Below are 11252 nucleotides of genomic sequence, written 5' to 3' on the forward strand. Positions count from 1 at the left end.
CATTATATATATATATATATATATATATATATATATATATATATATATATATGCACACACACAAACTCACACACACACATATAAATATATATACATATATATATATTATATATATATATAGATATATATTACACACATACTATATATAGATATATATATATATATATATATATAATATGTACACACATACATATATATATATATATATATATATATATATATATGTACACACAAACACACATACATATATATACATATATATATATATATATAATATATATATATATATATAATATATATATATATGTACACACATACACACACATATATATAATATGTACACACATACATATATATACATATATATATATATACATATATATATATATATATATATATATTTAACACATACATATATATATATTATATATATATATATATATATATATATATATATATATATATAAGCACACACACACACACACACCAGACACACACACACACACAGACATTATATTATATATATAATATATATATATATATATATGTACACAGCATACATATATATATATATATATATATATCTATATATATATATATTATATATATGCACACACACACACACACACAGACACACACACACACACAGACATATATATATATATATATATACATACATACACACACCTATACTCTCTTAGACATCCATTATCAAACAAGAAGCAATGGACGTAAAATGAGATATAACAAGACACAACGACGAAAATAGTTAATAAAATCAGCAAGTGATAAACGAGTAACGGAAATGAGCAAAGAGGAAGAAAACCAAACACAAACCGAGCGTGAGACGTTTACGCGTGGTTTTCCTCTCTTTACAGCTGTACAATAGGGACTGTTTGTTTGTGTTATCTTTTGTTAGGACATCTCCATCTCCCAAGGTGGAGCTGCCCGGGCCGGGAACGGAATGGCACCGTAAACACTGGAAGGACTGTTAGTGTATAGGTCGAGTTTCCTCTCAGGGACGTACGGAGATTATGATCACAGCACCTGACAGGCCCGACCTCATTATCTCTGTACGTCCATGAATTGGAATCCGAACTAAACAATAATAGGGCCTTTCCTTTGTTTACGGTGTATTTCTATTGCCATAAGCGAGCCTTTATCACTTGCTGGGTACGGCTCACTCACGTATACATGTTTTGTGTCTTTTTATTATATGTTCACTTCTGATTCTCATTTATCATTGCTTATTTTATGAGCTTTTTTATTCGTTCTTTCTTGTTTTATCTAATCACGTTTTATATGCAGTACTCTGATAAGATGCCATTCTTGGAAACGTTGCCCAACAGCCATTAAATCATTAAAGGAGAAAAAAATATGCATGCGTGTGTGTACATAGAAATATACACATTCATATATATAGCTACACATATACATATACACGCATATATATGTATATATATTTATTTATTCATATACATATATAAATATGCATGTATTTAATTATATTTATGCATATATGTATATACAGACATATGAATGGTAAAATGGTACCCCCTCCTCTCCCTTTCCTCTTCAGACCTGAAGATGGAACCCAGGTGGATTTCGAAACTGTAGTCTCACTTTCAATAAATCTAGTTTTTGCATTGTGGGTTTTTCTACCATATATATACACACACACACACACACACACACACACACATGTAAATATATATATGTATTTATACGCATTTATATATATGTATACATATATATATAAATATGTATATATGTGTACATATATGTATACATATAGTATATGTATAAATGCAAACGCATTTATATATATATGTACACACACACACACACACATATATACATATATACTTATATATAAATATATATATATATATATATATATATACACACACACACACACACATATACACATTATCATTATGGTAATTCATATAAAGAGCCATACTGAAAAAAAAAAGAATCCTACCACGAAAGGCGTCGGTGCAGGTTAAAACACAGCTCGGAAAGAAACTGAGGTTAGAAAATCAACAGCCATTTACGTATTTAAACATATTGGCTGATTTTTAAAATTCATCACGAGACGGAGAAGTTACAGTCGCTGAAGGTAATCTATTCCAAAGCCTACAAATAGCAACAAAAAGGCATTTAGAAAATGGAGAAGTAGACAATCAACTTGCATCCAATGTCACCGAACTGAGGGAAGTAGAACTAGTAGCTCTTGCAGGTTGAGAAAATTCAAGTAAAGCTTACAGAGAGGATGTGAATTATCGGTCATATCTTGCATAAGACTGAAAGATCTCCAGTATCCCTTCGATGCACAATGTCCAAATCTAAGTCAGACAGGAGAAATTTAATGGAATTAAAACAACGATCAATCACTCGCAAGTGTGACCCTGCAGCAGATAACCACACAGGCGAACAATAATCAAAATGAGGCAGAATAAAAGAAAAGGAGCATCTAATAATGTTTGTTCTTCATAAATCTTCTAGCGAATGAGGCCTAACTTAAATGAAACCGCCAGGGCCACATCCCTAATTTGCAATTCAGATGCAAGATTTGAATCAAAGGTTATACATGAGAGCTTTAGATACCCACTGAAGTGATCAGGACTCCATTATTCAGCAGACTGGGATGCTGAGGCAACAGTTCTACACCGACTTACAATAATTTCCTTGGACTTGGTAGGATTTAATTCAGGCTCCAACGAGAGCACCAAGATTTAGGTATCCTCAGGTCTACAGTGAGACTGTCAGCTACCATTTCCCTGGTTGCCGGAGAAGGAATATCGGCATAGAGAGAAGTATCATCAGCATAAGCCAACATTGTATTAGTAATGCCAGACCATATCGCTTGTTTGTAAATAAAATGAAGAGCAAAGGGCCAAAAACACTACCCTACCGAACCCCAGGAGGCACACGGGAATACGAGCTAAAACTACCACCAACATGAACACGTTGCTGTCTACCAGTCAAAAATTCTGTTAAAATACTTAAAACCTTACCACCAACACTAACAGACTGCAACTTGAAAATAAAACCCTTGTGAATGTCAAAGTCAAAAGCTGCACTAAAATCCAGAGAGAGACAAGCCTTGACTCATGACCCTTATCTAAAACAGACTGCATTTCATGCACCAACATCGGCAATGCATCATTGCCGAGTCACTCTCTAAAACCAAACTGAGTCTCTGGAGTCTGAGTCTCAAATATACAGAAAGACGTATGACCAGCAAACGTTAAAAAATAGATACAATTAGTGCAATTGAAATGGGCCTAGAGTCAGTAGGTGAAGACTGCAGTAGGCACTTGGGAATAAGGGTAACATTACCAAAGCGCCAGCATTCGGAAAATGTCCCTTGAACTAAAAATCGTGAAATTACAGCTTAGTCAACTCTGGCTTTGCAATCGCAAGGTCCTGGGTTCGCGCCCGGCCGTCGCCCCTCTCAGTCGACTCAGCTGTGAATGAGCACTGACATGCTGACGTCAGCATGTTGGGGTCAAGGCCGGGGCTGAAAGGAACTGGCCATCATCTACCGCATCATCTCGCGGCTTAGGAAGCATGTTTCTCTGCGAACATGTCCCCTACGTTCACATGGACATGGGGCCAACTTTGACTACTCCACCATATTCGTTTTATTCTGATAACAGATACTTGATGCACACACACACACACACACACACACACACACACACACACACACACACACACACACATATATATATATAAATATATATATGTATAAATGTATACACGTAAATTTCGTTTATTGTCATTCAGTGAATATATGTTGGTCGGTTTTTAACTATGCATTAGTGGGATAATATTTTAAATATATATATATACATATACATATACATATACATATACATATACATTTACACATTTTCTAAAGTTGCCCCTTTCCTTAACCCCCATCCACATTTTCCCCTAAATCTCCACCTTATTTCAGTACATCTGTCCAGGTCACTCGCGTTCAAATGTTTTAGTGTCATGATATTTATTAATAGTTCATTTTATCTTTTTACTAAGTAAATGAGTTATTTTTGGTTGTATCTGAATTCTCCCCTCACTCATATTCTCACGGCTGGCTTGTCATCGTGTGACATGTTCTTCCTCACCTTTTCAGTCCCAGTGAATTCCTAGTTCATTATTTTGTCGCTTAATTTACATTTGATTTTTTTACTTGTGTACTTAATACAATAAACACGTGGTTTTTTATTATTTTTTTCCAATTTTACTCCTTATTACATGGTCCATGGTGACGACCCCGATGCTAGGCTTTTGGACATGTAATTAGTGTTTAAGTCAAATGTCGTCCTTATACGTGCCCAGACGCACACTTATCGCACGGATGCGATCCGGCGCTCGTGTCGCGCCCATGTCTAGGACTCTACGTAAGCTTACCGCTGCTATTTCCTTACAGTTTCATAATGTTTCTGCTGCTTATGATGCTCGGCCCTGTGGTACCCCCTTACACCCGAAACATGGTGGGTACTTCACCGCTTCTCCTCCCGGAATTTTTAAGACTCGTGTAACTCACAACCGCTCAGTCGTCTCAAGAGAAGCTGACTTGATCTGCTTGCACCGAGCGTTGCTCTGCAAGTTCTGCCTTATTCACTTCTTTCATGCACCGAAAAACTACTATTTTTATTGTGCGTAGTATTTGATTTAATGTAGCAATTCCCTAACTATATTGCCATAATTATGAACGTTGCCATCCCCCCCCCCTCGCTTACAGTACCTCCCACCCTCGCCCATACCTCATACCTCCCTTCTTCATTCTATATCTCATTTATTCTCACTCTCTCTTTATCTGTTTACTAGAGGCTCTAACTAGCTATCGATATTATACTATTCCTTACTCATGTATCATACTTTGACTTACTCACATCGTAAATCTCACTTATTCAATCACTCCCTCAACTCGTCTATTCACTACGCACCAACTCTCTCATGAAGCCACGCACGCACATTGTCTCTCCCTGCATAAACACGTTAATTGTACAAGAATTACATGCGTCGTTTCAGAGTAGCTAATCGACTTGCGCCAATCGTGTATTCTTGCCTTGAAGTAGGTTTCGCCATGCCGTATGTAGTCGTGTGACAGACAATTTTAATGAAATGAAAAAGACGTACTTTCTACGAGTCAGATGCATGTCTTTCCACTATTTGCGTAGCACACTGTTGGCCTTCGCTCTGTTGCATTTTTCTGCTTTTAAGGAAGTTTATCCTTCAACACTGTCCTTGCAGACTGCGACAACTTTTCCTTCCTTATAGTTATGCACAAAGCTTATCTCTTGTTGAGCTTCACCTTTTCTGTTTGAGAATGTTCCTCTGTCTAATAAATAAGATTTTTTGAAATATCAGTATATCTGATTATATCTGAAATACGGCCCTTGTTGTCTGTCTCTGCCACCTTTCTCAGAAACGTCATTGCAGCTACGAGAGAAGAGACGCAGCTGACAGGACACATCGAGCGACGGCCGACGATAGGCGTAGACACACACACATACATATACGACACATATATATATACATACATATCTATATATGATATAATGTGTGTATGTATGTGTATAATATATATGTACAAGGACATATTTGTATGTGTATACATATATAGTATACACATACATACACACATTATATCATACATATATGTATGTATATTTATGTCGTATATGTATGTAGGTATGTATGTGTGTATGCATATATGTGTATATGTATATAGATATGCGCATATGGATACACACATATGTATATATGTGTGTGTGTATCTGTTTATCTATCTATATGTGAATATACACACACACATACATATACATTCATACACACATGTATACACATATGAAAACACACATACACACATACACACACACACACACACACACACATGCATACACATATGAATACACACACACACATATAGATGCATATATATATATGTATATATACATTTGCAAATATATATACATATATACATATATATACACATACATGTACGTATATATATATATATATATATATATATATATATATATATATATTGTAGTGGACTCCGCGGTCCACCTCGTATAAATGTTTTGTTTTCTGGTTCGTTTAAACTTTACCAGGAACATTGAGGCATTTTGTAATTTGTTTTAACTTGTTCCCATCTTATATTTGCATTCACACTTTCACTGTTGTCGTTTGTGATTTCTCTCACTGCCGTAAGTAGCAAACAGGCTCTTCAGTCAGGCAGGTCGTCAGGGCTGGTGATTCCTGCCGCTGGCGGGAACCTTCAGTTACCTTGACCTGGCGTCCTCGCTGGACCTTGCGATTACAGTGTGCTTGAGTAAACACCTGTCGAGCCAACAAACTACTATGAATTAATGATTATTTAGATCCCGGTCCAGGTGGGGTGGCTTACAACATAATTTATGTCGATATCCGTATATGTATGTATGTATGCACATTCACATGTACGCGCTAAGGAACAGATAACCACACACAAGTCGTTAATAATTGGTTGCAGATAAGGGCTCGGCGCGCATCTGGAGGCGCCCTCGCTCGCCGCCGGCCGACACCTGCGCGCCGGCAAACAAACAGCGGGCCTCGCGCCGTTCAATTACTTCTGGGTATCCTTTCCGTGAACAGCTTCCCTCTCGACTTCGGCTTCTTGAACTTCGCATCATTTGGAATCCGGTGTGAGGTTTCATTCTATCTTTTTTTTGTGTGAGATACACTGATCGATTGATTTTTTGAACGCATTTTTATAGTGACGCGAGAGCTTGTTGATGAAGACGAGATACCGAAAAATAAGAAAAAAATGTGGACTATCCCAGCAGGTAATTCATTTAAAACGAAAAAGAAATATTCCGTCATTCAGGTTAAAACTCGTAAAAAAAACAAAAAAAAAAACAATAACTCCCTGTCGAAACTGGACGTTCACATGAGCTGATGAGTCATTGTTATCCAAGGGTTATTCTGCAGTAAATAACGCTCAATTTAGCCTCCACTGATAACGCAATATTTTGCAGAAGGATATTTGATAAATGACGAAAGGGAGATATGTTTGTGAAAGTGGTTACTGCTAATAATAATAAGTGAAATCAATCCATAAATGTACCGTAGACTTTCCTTGAGTTTTCGGGCTTTTTTCCCATAATACTATTAATAATGATACTATTTCTTTTGCTATGATGATTACTATTATATTGATAACCATACTAACAGCTATAAAAGGTAAAGCAGAGTCCGATAACCAAGGAAAAGGGTAAACAGGTGCGGTAGGTAGGATTACTAATGGACTCCTTGGCGAAAAAGCGATCCCTGAGCCTGAGAAGACAAAAAATAGTAATAACAAAACAACAACAACAACAACTGGGCAGGGTATGTATTATTGCCATTCTGATATCAGTGAATTAATGATAAAGAAGTAATTATAATGATAATGATGAGGAGGTGAGGGTCGTAATGACAATTACAGGCATGAAACTACCACTACTAATGTTAATAGATAACTAGAATAACAAGTGATGTGAACAATATAATAATTTAGAACAAAAGTGTTAATCCGAAAAAAATGAAAATGGCCGTGTTTGCGGGAAGATTCGTTTTATTTCAAAATTTGTGCCTTAGGCTGTCTGAAGAGAAACCAAACATTCAACAAAATAAGCGTATTTTCAGCAAGTCAAAAGTCAGAACTAACGCAAGTGTGCATATATATATATATATATATATATATGTATGTATGTATATATGTATATACATATGTATGCATATATGTATATATATATACATATACATACACTATGTGTATATACACACACATGCGTATGTGTGTATGTATATGTATATATATGTATGTATGTATATAAATATATATATGTATATATGTGTTTGTTTGTTTGTTTGTTTGTATGTGTTTGTATTATATATATATATATATGTGTACATATGTATATATATATATATATATATATATATATATATATATATATATATATATATATATATATCACACACACAGACACGCACACACACACACACACACACACACACACACACACATATATATACATATATATATATTTTGTTTTCTATATATACATATACATACACACACACGCATGTATATATACACACAGTATATATATATATATATATATATATATATATATATACATATATACATATATACATATATACATATATACATATATATACATATACATATATATGCATACACACACACACACACACTGGCGTTAGTTCTGACTTGATGAAAATACGCTTATTTTGTTCCTCTTCTGACAGCCTAAGACCCATTAGTCAGTCTTATCTTTCATTACTCATATATTTAGATACATTTAGACTAATTAATAAAAGTAACAACCAAGGAAATATTCATCACTTGACACTGACAGAAGAGTCATGCGGCAGGAGCCTCAGCTGTTCAGTGTCCGGGATTTTTTGAAAACCTTCAGATGTTCCCTTGTTCCTTATTTTACTGAAGCTCCTGTAGATTTCCAGATTTGAAAGAGGTTTGCCACAAACAAACAAATGACTGACTCACGGTTCTTGGTGTCCGTGATATTGTCAGGAACAGAATTTCCAGTGACAAATAGTGAAAATGTGTGAATGAGAGTGGGTGAGACCGCAGGGCAAGACACTGATAGGATTTTCACCAATCCTCTTCTATCTTCATCACAAATTTATGATTTTCAATAGGACGCCCTTTCGTAACTTCTTTTCACTCTTACTCAATATCTTCAAACGCTGTTATTACCTGAGTAAAAAAAAGACTGACGCAGATGTTGTTTTGCTTTCACAACACATATCTACCATTCATTTTCGAGAAATACAGGCCAACATTTCCGTTGAAAAAATATCTCTGCTGAGCACGCGATATCTCGTTGCGAAACTCCCGCATCAGACTACGACTTACACGTGATTTCTGGACAATTGCGGTAAGACATGCCTATGAGGAGGGGGTGAAAGATTAACCATGAGGGGGGAGCTACAAACGCACCTAGAAAGGGGGAACCTCATACAAAGCAAATTCATTGAGAAGAGAAGCCTAATCATTTATGCGACAAGAACAGTCGCTAAACCATATGCAGGAAATGTACTCGCGGAAATCCCGTTCACAAACGAGCGCTTTGCTTACACTTAAGGCCAGTTTTGTAATATTTCCGAAGCCCCTAGCTCTTGGATACATGTTTGATACACTTTGATACATGTTTAATACACTTAGATACATGGTTGATAAATGTTTGATGCACTTTGATATATGTTTGTCCTGTGCTCGCATATCATTGGTACTTGTTGAAACATCTTTCGTTCGGTGTACGTGTTCATATGCCTCTCCCTTGATAAAACGTATACACTCCGGCCAGCCAATCAGAGCGCGATATTTTGCAGATGTGTTTAACATAGTCTCAAATAGGGTTTTATTTATTCATTGATTACGAATCGTCTTGATAGAGACATTTATTGTGAAGGTGCATAAAATGTTTCTGTGTCTTTTATCAGTACATCAAATACATGCTCATCACTCTGTATGGGTAAAATTTGAAGTCAGTCATGACGGCCGTTTTACATTTTATTTGAAGCTTCCACAATGTTTTGCTTGTAATAAAAATCATATCAGCATATATAGTACTTTGATGTGATGTTTTTATTGATTTTTTTAAGTGAAATGAAAAAAATATAATTTCTCCATTTCAAAACTTTGATGATATCGTGTTTTGTAGCAATTCTAATATATGAAATAATGTATCAAAGTGTTAGGGGTTTCAGGATGCTACAAAATAGAATAAAGGTCTTTTTGTAGTAAACATGTATACTCACACACACACACACACACACACACACACACACTGCAACAACAACAATAATAATAACACAAAATAACACACGCACACAAGCCACTCACTCGCGTCCACACACATACGAGCGGCTCGTCTACTTATCCCCAGAGTGAATAGTACGCAAAGAGTACGTCTTGTGAGCCACGACGGAGCCAGGCGGTAGACCCGCGTGACGTGACCTGATTTCCCTCGTCTTTGAGTTTTTGGGATTTTTATATAATTTTAATAATGTTATTAATATCGATACTGTTATTATCAGTATTACTGACATTGAGATTATCATTATGCAGCTAACAATACTAATGACAATATACAAGGAACACTTGATGGAGGTGAGATAGGAAGGACCAGGGATGGACTAAGGCCTTGTGGAGCCATCTCTGCTTAAAGACGGTTAGTAAAGGGAAGTCACAGTGGGCTCGGCATGTGCGCGCGGCCATCCCCGGCGCCAGTGGGTTAAGCAAACGAGAAATACTGACACAGAACGCACACGAGAACAGCACTGCACACACGCACACATGCACACCAGCGGCTCATATAATCTTAACACACGCCTCTTAGCTCAGCAAGGGCTACGAACACATACAAACTTGCAGTCAAAACACACGCAAAACATAGGTTCACACCCAAATCCTCTCCCCCCCACACCCACACGCACAACTTCCCCCCCGCCCACATACAACCCCCCCCCCCCCTGCCAAACACACGCACGCACTAACTGCCCCGCGTGTTCTCAGAGCAACATGGCTTCACGAACAACTCCCCTCCTGCTGGTCGTCCTCGGGAGCCTCGCCCTCCCCTCCGTCTTGGCAAGTGAGTCAGTGTCTTTGTCCGAGAGCGTCCCTCGCCCTCATCGTAGGTCTAGTGATCTTCACGGAAAGAATGGAACTGTCCATTTCGTTGATCAATTTGATAATCATTAATGAATTTCCTTACCACTATGGCACCCATTATTGTATTTATTGTTGTTGTTATTATCATTATTAACTTTATCCTTATTTTCAATAGCATTATTTTTATTATGAATATCATTATCGTTATTATTATGACTCATTATTGTTATGATTGTTATTATTATTATAATTAACTTCATTATTATTATCAATATTACTTTTCTTATTATAACATCTATATCCTTACAATTATGGCACTCATTATTGTTATTGTTGTTGTTATTATTATCATCATCACCATTATTATTATTATTATTATTACTATCATTATCATTATTATTATCATTATTACTATTATTATCATTAGTATCGTTATTGTTATTATTATCATTATTAACAGCATTGTTAGTATCGTTATTATCAGTATAATAATAATCCTTTTAAACATTATTATTATCATTAATTTCATGATGCTGATCCTCACCTC

The sequence above is a fragment of the Penaeus chinensis genome, chromosome 14, assembly GCF_019202785.1.
Source record: "Penaeus chinensis breed Huanghai No. 1 chromosome 14, ASM1920278v2, whole genome shotgun sequence".
NCBI classification, from domain to species: domain Eukaryota; kingdom Metazoa; phylum Arthropoda; class Malacostraca; order Decapoda; family Penaeidae; genus Penaeus; species Penaeus chinensis.